Here is a 12,062-nt window from a genome sequence, read left to right as displayed (position 1 = left end):
AAGGCATCCAAACCTCCACAATGGGGCTTCAACTGATTCCAAGCCTGGGTTATTTCCTTTACCCCTCTCTGCTCCTGCTGTTCTCAGTTGTCCACCATTGTAAGAACATACCCTGGGCCTTTACTTCTCCTATTCTATGCATCCCCTCCCACGACTCTTTCCACCCTCCACTCTCTAGCTGTTAGAGCCCACCTGGGCCTCTGCCTTCTCTGATTCAGCTCCCAGTTCCAGGTTTTCTCTTTTTTAATCCAGGTTCCCAAAGCCATGGTTCATTTTACCTTCCCTTGAGCTATATTTCTCATTAGACAATAATTGCCTTGAGGACTAATATTGTAATTACAGTAACTTATTTAATTCTTTAGATAGCCCTATGAAGAAGGGACAAATTCCCATTTTATAGATGAAAAAGCTAAGGCCAGGAAAGTGAAATAACCTTACTCAACGTCCACATATCTAGACAGGGACAGAACTGAGATTCAAACCCAGGGGTCTGGCCTGAGAATCTTTTATTGTTTGTTTAATCACTGTACTTTTTGGTCTTTCTGACCACCTCATATCATGTCTGCCCCACTGCTTTTAGGACAGATTCTTGCACATAGTAGGCAATCAGGGTAGGCGGGTTTTAAAATTTGAATGGAATCAAACTGATTTAATTAAGGTTTGGAAAGGATCTTACTAATCTCAGGATATGAAATGTTAACCATATTCTCTTTCCCCAGTGCTCTCCTAATTACTTGGACCCATGGCTATCAATCTGGTGATGTCACCAGAAAAATATGCAGTAGCTGATATGAGAATCATGTATATTTTATGTCCATTTGAGAAGCAACACTTCATCACACCTCTGGGAGCTTCTGGGCATGGGTCTGAATATAAATAGGCGTACACAGTGCTTTAGTCAAATTACTTGGCTTTGACAGGGAGCCTTGTCCTATCTGTCTTGGAGTGAATATGATTCGAACAGCCTGACAAAGTGAAAGACTTTGTAGCAACTGAGAAGATGCCTGAACTTTCGTCGTTGAGTTGTGACCATTAAGACTATCACATTCCAGACCTGGGTGTGGCTGGGTAGACACCACAGAACTGCTATTGCTGTAGCTGCTCTGTAGGTGTACCCATTGGATCATATATTCAGCATCTGCAGTATCTGTTTCTTTATATATCTATATCTATAGCCACATCCATATAGATCTATATCTTGTTCTCTCATGTTCATGATCTTCCTGAAGTATCTGCTCAAAAAGTATCCTTGCATTGTGGCTGTTATTTCCTTGATCTGTTCTCTGGCTTCTCAGCAGTCCACAGCAATGTTAGAACTTGCCATGTTTCTCCCTGTCTTACTTAGGGTTATCCTGTTTTATTTGGCCATAACTGGCATAGTATGTAGTTTGGCCTCACCCATTTTTCTGAAATATATCTCATGGCAGAAATGTGAAAAAGTCAAAGATGCCTTGATGTTTGATTGCCTGGGATTTATTCCCACTCCGTCACTGCCCATGTGGCAGAGACATGCTACTCCACTTCTTAAGGCTTATAAATTCTCATCCTTTAAATGGTGATGGCAACACCTGTGGAGATCAAATGAGCTAAGGCTAACCGTGTTTCCAGCAAACAATTGGCCCGTTTTCTTTTTTCTTTCACTCTTCTGGGTTCAGAGATTCTCTTGCAAATGATACTCTCTTAGATTGCATGTATGGGTTATGGGTGTGGCGAAGAAAAGGCTAGAACGGGAGGCAAATGTGTATGTTAAGAACTCTGGACTTTATCCTAAAAATGAAGGGGAGTTACCAGTTTAAAACAGCAAGGAGGTGACATGATCGATCACCCGTTCTCAGTAGAGAATGGTTTAGATTAGTTTTCCAGGTCTGACATGCACTGGTGTCTCTGGAGGTATTCGTTAAAGGCAAAGTCACCCCAACAGCCTGCACTAAATTAAACTCTTTGGGTCTGTAATCTGCATTTGATAAAGTTTGAATGTTAGCTTTAGGCTCTTTGAAGTTTTAGGGGGAGGCAAGTCTGGAGACAAAGAGAAAGGCATTAGTATGCCTGTGAGAATCAATGATAGCCTCAATGAAAGCAGTGGAAAAGGTATAGACAATGGGGATAGCTAAGTGGTAGAATCTACGGCTTGTCTGGCTCTGTAGTATTAAGAGGTAAGGGGAAAAGAAGCCAGATGGTAACTAGATTTCTGGCTTGAGCCATTAGGAGGACGGTGGGGCCACTAACAGGGAATCTTATCTTCTTTAACAGAGATAAGGAAGAGGAGGAGCAGGGCTGTGAGATGCAAGAGTGAGTTGAGTTTTGGACTTGCTTTGGGGTAACTAAGGGGCTTCCATGGAAACGTTTATTAGGGAGGTGAATTTAGGGAGAGGCACTCAGAGGAGAAGTGTGAATGGCAGATGCAGAGTGGGAATCTTCAGTTTTTAGAGGGGAACAGCCTGGGAACTGGGCTAAAGGACCAATGCAAACCTAAGGGACATCAGCACTCAAGGGAGAGGAAGGGACAGAAGGTCCACAGAGAGGGCTAGGAAGAAGAAAAGAGAGATAGAATACTAAGCACTTCTTGGTGTACTTTATAAAATATCTGCAGAGAGCTCAGAGAATAAAATGATGTAGGGCATAGAGGATAAATACCTTAAAACAATGGGAAAATGATTCGGATTTGGGTCTCGACGCAGATATGATCTGTAAAACCTCAGAAATAAAAGCCTCTGCAGAACATCTTAAAAAGCAAAGTATAAAACTCCCCGCTATATCTTCTTCTTACCATTGTTTCTGGTGCCCATTTTTCAGATTGCAAAACTAAGGTTGGGGAAAGCAAATGATCTATACCAGGGCTCAAGTCTAAAATGATCAAAGCTGAGACTTCAAGGTAGTTTGATTCCGTGGCCTCTGGCCTTCCTCTCTACGAAAATACCAAGGAATGCCATTTCAAATTCTATCACAATCATGGTATGAGTTCCCCCAGCTAGCGCCCAAGGAGAAGAGCCGGCACACTAGACTTTGGGTCTCCATGCAGCCCCTTATGAACTTCTGTGATGTTTATGTTTCAGATCTTCATTATCTAACTTGTTGCTATATAAGTATGAGGGGAAAATGTATAAACATGGGTGAGTATCTGTAATTTTAAAAAGCATATTATAATGGGTTACAATATTTTTAAATTGACCCTTCTTACTGGCCTACAAACAATGCTATTTAAAACAATCCTTGAGAGCAGATTGGCTGTGAGGGGAAAAAAAAAGTCAAAATTAAGAAATCCTTCTATAATTAGTTAATTACAATCTGCGTTATGGGATATTTGTTAAACTGGCACCTCAATATAAACATATTATCTCATCTAGGGTATTACATCTGAACCGAATCTAATATGATTACCTTTAAAATCCTGAAAGCTTCAGCTATGTGTGTAATTTATATGCAACTGGAGGACAAAATGATAATATAAATGGTCGAGTTAGTATAAATGAGAGCAATTATTTTTATAAAGCCTTACATTTCTATAGTGCTTTATATATAAAAAGTGCTTTTTAATATATTAATTAATCTGTATATGAGTTATATTTTGTACAATTTAGAGATTTGGAGACTTCCTAGACTAGTGCCTCTCATACTTCATGTACGTAAGAATCAAATGAAGATCCTGTTAAACTGTTGTTTCTGATACTGGAAATTTCAGGTGATGCCAAGTCTTTGCTTTAATCATAAGCTCCTGGGCAATGTCAATGCTGCTGGTCTGTGGGCCACATTTTGAGTAGCAAGGATCTAGTCTACATTTGATTCTTTTGCTATTACATATTATTCTTCTGTGCAACCACTAGTTTTAAAGAAATAACATGGATTTTTTTTTTTCCCTACTACCTGATATTTTTAAATGGTAGATAGGACACGAGCTTTGGAGTGATTCCACATCCACCAGTAATCTTGGGAAAGTCCCTCTTCTTCATCTTTTCCCATTTGGAGTTGTTGATAGAATAGACTAAGTTATGACATGTCCATGTGCTTTATAAAGAGTTGGTGTTGTTTATCATACTTTGTGTTTATATACAAGAGTCTCTCTAAATTCACAAATTCATAATTCACTTGTTTTCTGAGAGTAAACTAGGTTTTGGCCTTTGCAATGTTTGCTTTCATTGATAATAATGATAATCTTTGTTTTACTAAGCAAAGGATGTTGAACTATTTACAAGGTGAGGACAGAATTAGTGAATGGAATCTGGCTTTCTTGAGAAGCTGTGCTAGAATATTAATGAAGGGGAAATGAAGGCAATCACTGCTGAGTGGATTGCTCGGGTGGCAATGTTCATTAAGCTCTACTTTGCCTCTCATATTTTCCACTGAGAAAATGATTCCTCCATTCTCTGAGCTCTATTCCACTTATGATTGCACAACACATAATTCATTTGAAATTGCATAGGGTCTTGGAAAATCCCTTCTAATGTCAATCACTTAAAACTTTTGTTGCTTTTTTTTTTTTTTTAAGGCAAGCCAACCCTTGGTTGACCTCACAGATTGTAAGGACCTTGAAAGTTTACAATCCCTTATTTTTTTATTTTTTATGCCTATAGCACTTGGTCCTCCTAGGTGGTCTCCCATCCAAGTACTGACCAGGTCCAACCTTCCTTAGCTTCTAAGATCAGATGGGATTAGGCTTGTTCGAGGTGGCATAGCTATAGACTTTTGTTGCTTTTTAAATGTAGCTCTTTAATTGTTAATATATTGATATGTTAATATGTTGATATGTTGTAAAAATCACAAATCATATAGATTTCAGAACCCTGAAAATGGGTAACTCCCACATGACTTAAAGTATAGTAGATGCTTAGTATTATTGGTTGCCTTGATTTGACTTTCAAGTTAAACAGCTCCAGTTTTAAAATAGTAAGTTTTTAGGGAGGAACATAAATTCCCCTAAGGGTGAATTTCTGTTGTTTAATTAGATAGTCAGATTAATACCTTAATGAGAATCGCAACACTGAAGGGATAAAGGTTGTAATTTTCATAGGAGAATAGGATCATTTGGAAAGAAAAGCGGACCCAAGGATGTAGCAATATGTCTTTAAATGCCAACCATAAAGCAAGCAATGCTTTTGATGCTTTGTAGATTTTTTCCCCTTTAACTTCTTCTTGGCAATGCTCTTCCTATTTTATTTATTTATCTTATTTATTTACCACTGAAGTAGCTCTAATTTTTTTTTTTATCATTAAAAATCCAGCTAGCACCATATCTGTCATGTACTAAGCCTTCAAAACTATTTGTTTGATGAATGAATGAACGAAGAATAACTTTCTATTTACAGGTTGGGAGACTAAGATTGTAATTCTGCCTAAAGCTCAGGGGGTATTCGAAGTACCAAGGCCTGCATTATTAAGGTCCATTTGGCAGATCATAAGCCTTGGGTCACCCCAGTTTCTGAATTCAAATCAAGCCCCTGCAGATCCTCTGTTCAGTGCCCATCTTCTTCTACTGAATGAAGACAAAAAGAGAATCAGTGAAAGGATAAAGAAATAAAAGAGAGAAAGAGGAAGAGAGGGACGTCTAGCACAAATGAATTATGTCATACAATTTATCTGATATTTTTATTTCCACTAGACTTTATGTAACTTACCCCGAACTAGAGATAACAGACCTTTTTCTTCTTTGTGTGCATATCCATAATGTATATACTATTATATGACACTACAGTTATTATTTTGTGATTGGGTTCTCTGGTAGATGTCCTTTTAAAGGGAGGCTCTGGAAATGTCACAAAGGCGCTCTAGTCTGTTTGCCTACATGTGAAACACTGGCTGCGATAAAGACATCTCTGCCATAATAAGGCTCCCAGCTCATCCTAGTAATCTGCAATCTCACGACTTGCCCGGCTTAGTGGCTCCTTCTCTCTCGTTTTGGCTTTTCAAATGCCAAAAGAAAACACTATCAAATGCAAGTAACCATTTATATTTATCGTGTGCAAAAGCATTCTCGTTCACCGGGGCCCTTTAGCTGTCAGCTTCTGTAGCATCCTGCTCAGTTATAAGAGAAGCCACAAGATTAGAAAAAAACATAATAGGATAGCTTTCAATGAGGCGTCAAGGGGAACAGATATAAAAGGTTTTAACATTTTCTCTATTGTTCAGTTTATAACAGATCTTTTCCAGCTATGATAAAAATATAGTTTTAACAGAGAACAGCTCATTCAATTCTTTCAGTTCCTGATGTATGTGTGTGTGTGTGTATGTATGTATATTCATATTGTATATATATGCACACATACATATATATACATACACACACATACATATATGTGTATTTATATATATAAAATATAAAAGTATATATTTTATATATATACATTTGTTGTCGTTGATGTTGGAGCCTTCTTTCCTTAAATGCCCTCATTTCCTGATATAATTCATTTTCACAAAGATTTTCTAGGTGTAAGAGCCAGCATTAGACCATCCAGTAAGCTTTGATTTCAACCCTGCCTCTATTTCACTTCTCTTGATGTGGCCCTATCTATGAGGCCGGGTAGTTTTAGTTCCTTGCGCTATGAAATGAACTATCATAATATATTTTAAAATGCTCTGAGCTTTCTGGAAAGGGAGCAAAATAGGGGAAAAATGCATACTTGGATATTTTACCATATACCTGTAGAATGAATAGTGTCCAACAAAACACGGGTTTCAGTGACATGTTTTACAGAAGATTCTTGTTAAAACTGTTTTCATTCACTCACTCACTCACCAAATTTTTTGCAAGTATCTAACTCATCTCTCTCAATCTGCTTCATTGGATCCCACTCACTCTTTGTGTTTCAACTTAGACGTTTGTCTAGAGAAAAATAAAATCCCTGATCCATGGTGGTCTCTGAAGGCTGTGATACTGAATGCAGCAGTACTAGCCTTGGGAGTGGGGATGACAAAGAATGCTTCCTGATGAAGTGAAAAAAAAAGAGGAGGGAGGGAACAGAGATCACAGAGGGAAAAATGTTCCAGGCGGAGAGGACAAAAGACCCCAACTGGAAAGAATATATTGCATTCAAAGAATAGTCTTAACTATCTCAATATGTCTGAGGAAAGAGGTCAAGGTGAGAAATGAAGCTAGAAAGAGGTTCAGGAGCCAGAACAAGAAGAAACTTGTAAGACATACTGAAAAGTTTAGATGTCACAGAGAACTAAAGGGAGTGAGATGGTCAGAGCTGAGGTAGCAATTTATGGTGCTGGCTGTAAATCGGAGTGTGGGCTAGAGAGGGAGGAGCCAGTCAGGAGGCTGCTGCAGTAATGGAGGCAAGAAATGATGGTGGTATGAAATAGGCAAATGGCCTAGGGAATTAAGTGGATCAGTTCCAGAGCTGCTAAGAGAATGTGATGGATTGGAGGTGATTGGCTGGATTAGTGGAATGAAGGAGAAGGGCACCTGAGTGATGTATCCTCCTTTACTATCTGAGCTACATGGAGGCTGGTGGCACTGTTTTCTGTGATGAAGAGAAAGCTACAGAAAAATTATTAGGAAAGGGGTTGCGATCAAGTATCTGGAACTTTGATCTCTACTTGCTTTCTGTTGCTCTAAACTACCTCATTTTTGCGTGAATATTGGGTACAGGGCAGCATGCTGGATGATGTGACACTTAGAAAGCTCTCTAGTCTCAGAGATTTTAGTCTGGAAATTCTCGGAGGAGACAGAAGGTGTGGAGTGCCACAGTCAATGGTACAAAGTATACTGGGAGAGAGTGACCACTTCTGCAAGCTGGCCAACTGTGACATGTTAACCTTTCTGGTTATCTTTTCTCTGGTGGGTCAAAGAATCTAAGAGCTTTCAACTGAACATTTGTCTTTAGAATTCTGAGTAGGAATTGGGGTTTAGACACATGCTTCGTCTCCTCAGCAGAACATCACAAATGCAAGTGTGTTAGTTTGCTCATGGTATTCTGACCCTTACTCTGAATTCTAAATGAATGTTCAGTGCTATTCAAAGCTTGAACCACAAGATTTTACACTGTCTTAATAAGTCATTCTCCAATAGTGCAATGAGGGAGCCATGTGAATATAGTCTACTGAGAGGATGTCTTGACCAAGTTTTGTCCTTTTTGCCATTAGTACAACTTTTCCTACTGCCAGTAATAACCTCTCTTACAGCTTTTCCTGGGACACGCAGGCCATTCATCTTAGCATCCTCAGATGCCTATTTCATAGATACTGTCTCCATTGGGCCCTCTTGGGGGACTTTCAGGTTCCTTTTGTTCATTCATTTTTTCCCCTTTCATTCATGTATTCATATGTTTTGAGTTCGACACTATGCAGTGGGGGAAGCACTCAAAGATGGTAAAGATATTTACAATACCATCTCTGCTGCCATCAAACATTACAATCTATTGTGAGATCAGACAAGGATGAAATAGACCATGAAAACGACGGTGCATCTTGTTGGTCCACCCTCCTAGGATCTGCAAGCTGAGGTTGAATAGTGGTATCAGTAGTGCCATTTCCATCTACTCAATACTTTCTGAGTTTAGCATCCTGCTAAATTTTACTTATATGTCATCATATTTGACTCTGCAATAACCTCAGCTATATCATTGTGTTTATTTTACAGGTGAGGTCATTGAGACTCCAACAGGTTAAACCTCTACCAATGTTCACATATCCAAGGGGTGAACCCCAAACTCTCTCACTCAATGCCTGTTCCCTTAATCTCTCCTCTATTCTTCCCACTGTATCAAACATACGTATTGTTTCTACTTCATTTTCTTTCTGTGTGGGTGAGGCAAATAAAATAGCTTTTGAAGAATCATTGAGTATAGGGGCCTAAACTATAGCATTGAAATAACACTCAATGGCCACTATCGTTTCAAGTGAATATTTTTACCTAATGTTTACATCCTACAGTAAAAATTGGTCAGTTAAATTAAATTGCACTTGTCTTTGACTTGCAAAATAATGTCTCATAGTTCTATTAAATCTATTAGCTGAATCAGCTTATTTTATTTCTATAATTCAATGTAACATGTTGCTTTCTATTTGCTATCCCCAGGACACCCTTGTAAACAAGATGTTTCCTGTAATGGTTTTTCTTGGTAAAAATCATTTAATAAGCAAATATCTCCAGACCATGGTAATATGCACTGACAGCCTCCTAACCATATTTGAAATATGAAGGCAGTATTTCCAAGATGACTCAAGCCAATTGCTTTAATACCTCAATAAAAATAACTGCTATTAGAAGGTTCAATACTGAATGCACATAATTTCAATCCTGGTTCATAAAATTTAATTTGGATTTATTTCAGGATAATGATCATTGAGAAAAGTATTGGAATGGTCGGGCACCTGGGTAAAGACCACTAATTCGCTCTGAGAGATTACTGGGCTCCAGCAGGGCAGCTGGCAATATACATACACACATGATTAATTATTTGCAGGAATATTTTCTGTGACATTGGTCTCAAGGTGCTCCATTCAAATACCCTACTCAGCAGAATCCCTGCCACACAGCACTTGAGTAAAATGACTTTATATCAAATTGGATTCTCTTTGGCTCTAACCACATGACCAGGTTTCATGGGTCTACTATTTTTTTTTTTTTTTTTGGCTTATTTTTATAATAAATGCATACAATTTCAGTGATCCACTAGAATGTTATGAGTAAAAATGTAGAGCATGAAATTTATTCAGAACAAAGAGTTTAGAGCTAAAAGGGACCTTTGAGGTTATCTCAATTACAGCTCTCAGTTTACTGATGAGACAACTGTAGTGCTAAAATAAATGACTTGCCCAGGGTCACAGAGCTGGGAACCAGCAAAGCTTATTTGATTCTCAGTGCAGTGTCAGTTAAGAGAGCCATACTGTTTATATCAAATAAGACAGCACAGGCATTATTGTGTAACCCTGATAATAATAAAATCTCACCTTTATTGGAAGTTTAGTAAGTACAGTATAAGTTTCTTCTTGCTTAACACTCAAGATAATCCTACAATCTTACTTCATTTATGGTAAAAATTGAAGCTTAAGCATTGAAATCACTTGCCCAGCCTCACTCAGCTAGTGACTGGTAGTCCTGGAGTTTGGCCCAGGCCATAAAGCCAAGCGTTTTTAAATGATGATGCTGAGTTGAAGTAATTAAGCAAGGCTTTGGGAGTACTTGTACATGGATCTAACAGAAATGATAGCAAAATAGTTGTAATATCTTTCTATGCAAAAACAATTTTTAAAAATTAGGAGAATTGAGTTGGAGAAGCCAGAATCAGGGGTAGGGGTAGTGAAGGATTTAAGAATAAAATACAGGAAAAATTATTTTTTACTTGCAAAATATCTTTATAATCACTTCAATTTTCTACTTTATTTTAGTCAGAGTTATGCGGCCATTTCATGCTTTAAATTTAGTAGTATCTAAATTTATCAATATGTACTTTCAAAGCATACACTGATTTTAGGATATCTAGAGTAAAAACTTGCCTTTAATAACAATAAAATAATTTTTCTTAAGCAGACTTCAAGGAAAAAAAGAAAAATATTATCACTCGCAGTATTTTATTGCTTTTCTATATTTTCTATTTCTTCATTTGGCAAAGAAAACAGAAATGTGTTTTGCCAAATTGTAATGTTAAAATAATTATTAAAAACTCATTTTATACTCAAATTATCTAAATGGTTTTGGAGCTGGTTGATAATATAACTACTATATTTCTATGCAAGTGCATTTCTGTATCATTTTTAATGTATGACAACCAGTATGGGACTTTCCATCTACAAAATGTTATATGATCTCTCTTTTTTAATCTTGGGAGACATATCATCAAGGAGTTGATTTATGACCCTGCTTGAGTAACCTTGGACATGTCTCTATCTTGCACATTATTGATAAAATGATTCAGCTTTTGCACTCTGAGATTTGAAAAACACTGTCATCTGGAAACCTGAAAAAGATAGTGTTTTGAAAGGTATAATTACTCCAAGGATGAAAAAAGACAGGCATTTTTCATAAGTTCAATTTTGCTATGGTCCCGAGTTGGTAAAAGGTATTAATAATAATTGTTGAAGGAAAATTATCCTCTCAAGGACTGGAGATAAATGTTTGATTGGTGAGACTGTCTTAGACAGTAAATTGCAACTGTGTCTAGAGGAAATCACACAGCTTGTTTTTATCTTTTATTTTCTGTTTTTAATGTACTGGTGGTGGATGTAAGTCAATTCAAGAAAATATTTATTTCATGTCTACAACGTGCCAGGCACTCTGCTGAGTGTTCAGAATATCAAGGTGGTTAATGTGCAGACTCTACTTTCAAGGAACTCACAAGACTTGATGAGGGCAAATTGTGACATAATTGTGAGTTGTGCTGTGAGCTTCTACAAAGTAGAACTAGCAGAAACATGCACCCTTGCATACGTTTACGTGGTTTCGAATGAATGATATTTGCTAGTTGCTCATTTAAATGATTTCTTCTGATCCTTTTATAATCATTTAATTTGGCTATAACTAAAATCTTGGTTTCTCAGACTTCTTTGGTTAATGTCTACTGACCGAAAGTCTATTTGATCTTCCTATCAGCTGTCAAGTTTCAGCTTAATATTTTCTCTCCCTAAACCTCTGGTTTGGTTGCTTCATTCCTCATGTTCATTCAGCCCTTTGATTATATATCAACCATAGAACATATTCTTTTCTTTAGAAATATATATATATACATACACACACACACACACACACACACTTACTTATTTATAAATGTGCCTCGTTTAATTATCTCCTAGAGAATAGGGCTCAATCATCTTTAAATTCCCTCATACTTGGAAAAGTCCACAGATTATTGGAAACAAATCATGAGTTTGCTTAGTTAATAAGTTACCTAGTGTAGAACCATCAGGCTATAACTTCTCACATATACAAAGCTTACTCTTTTAATGAAACTATATGAAAGAGACCCTAGGTAAATCAATTAATCTCTTTGGTCCTTAATTCTCAAACAAATAAAGTAGTTGGGCTACATGACTGCTGATATTCCTACTTAAGATAAGATGTGGATGATTTATCGCTAATTTATTTTCCTGAGGATATAATCTGACTCTTAACTGACAGGCTTCAAAAT

General features: G+C 37.3%; 1 protein-coding gene and 1 pseudogene across 1 annotated transcript in view; both read right to left on the bottom strand.

The window, feature by feature from the left end:
* Positions 1–12,062, bottom strand: part of GPC6 (glypican 6) — a 982,218-nt gene that overhangs the window by 214,533 nt on the left and 755,623 nt on the right. The gene's annotated exons all lie outside the window — the stretch shown is intronic.
* On the bottom strand, positions 4,560–4,678 carry LOC112481421 (annotated as a pseudogene).

Source organism: Pteropus alecto, unplaced genomic scaffold (assembly GCF_000325575.1).
Source record: "Pteropus alecto unplaced genomic scaffold, ASM32557v1 scaffold72, whole genome shotgun sequence".
Taxonomy (NCBI): Eukaryota; Metazoa; Chordata; class Mammalia; order Chiroptera; family Pteropodidae; genus Pteropus; species Pteropus alecto.
This window is presented reverse-complemented; position numbering and strand designations above follow the sequence as displayed.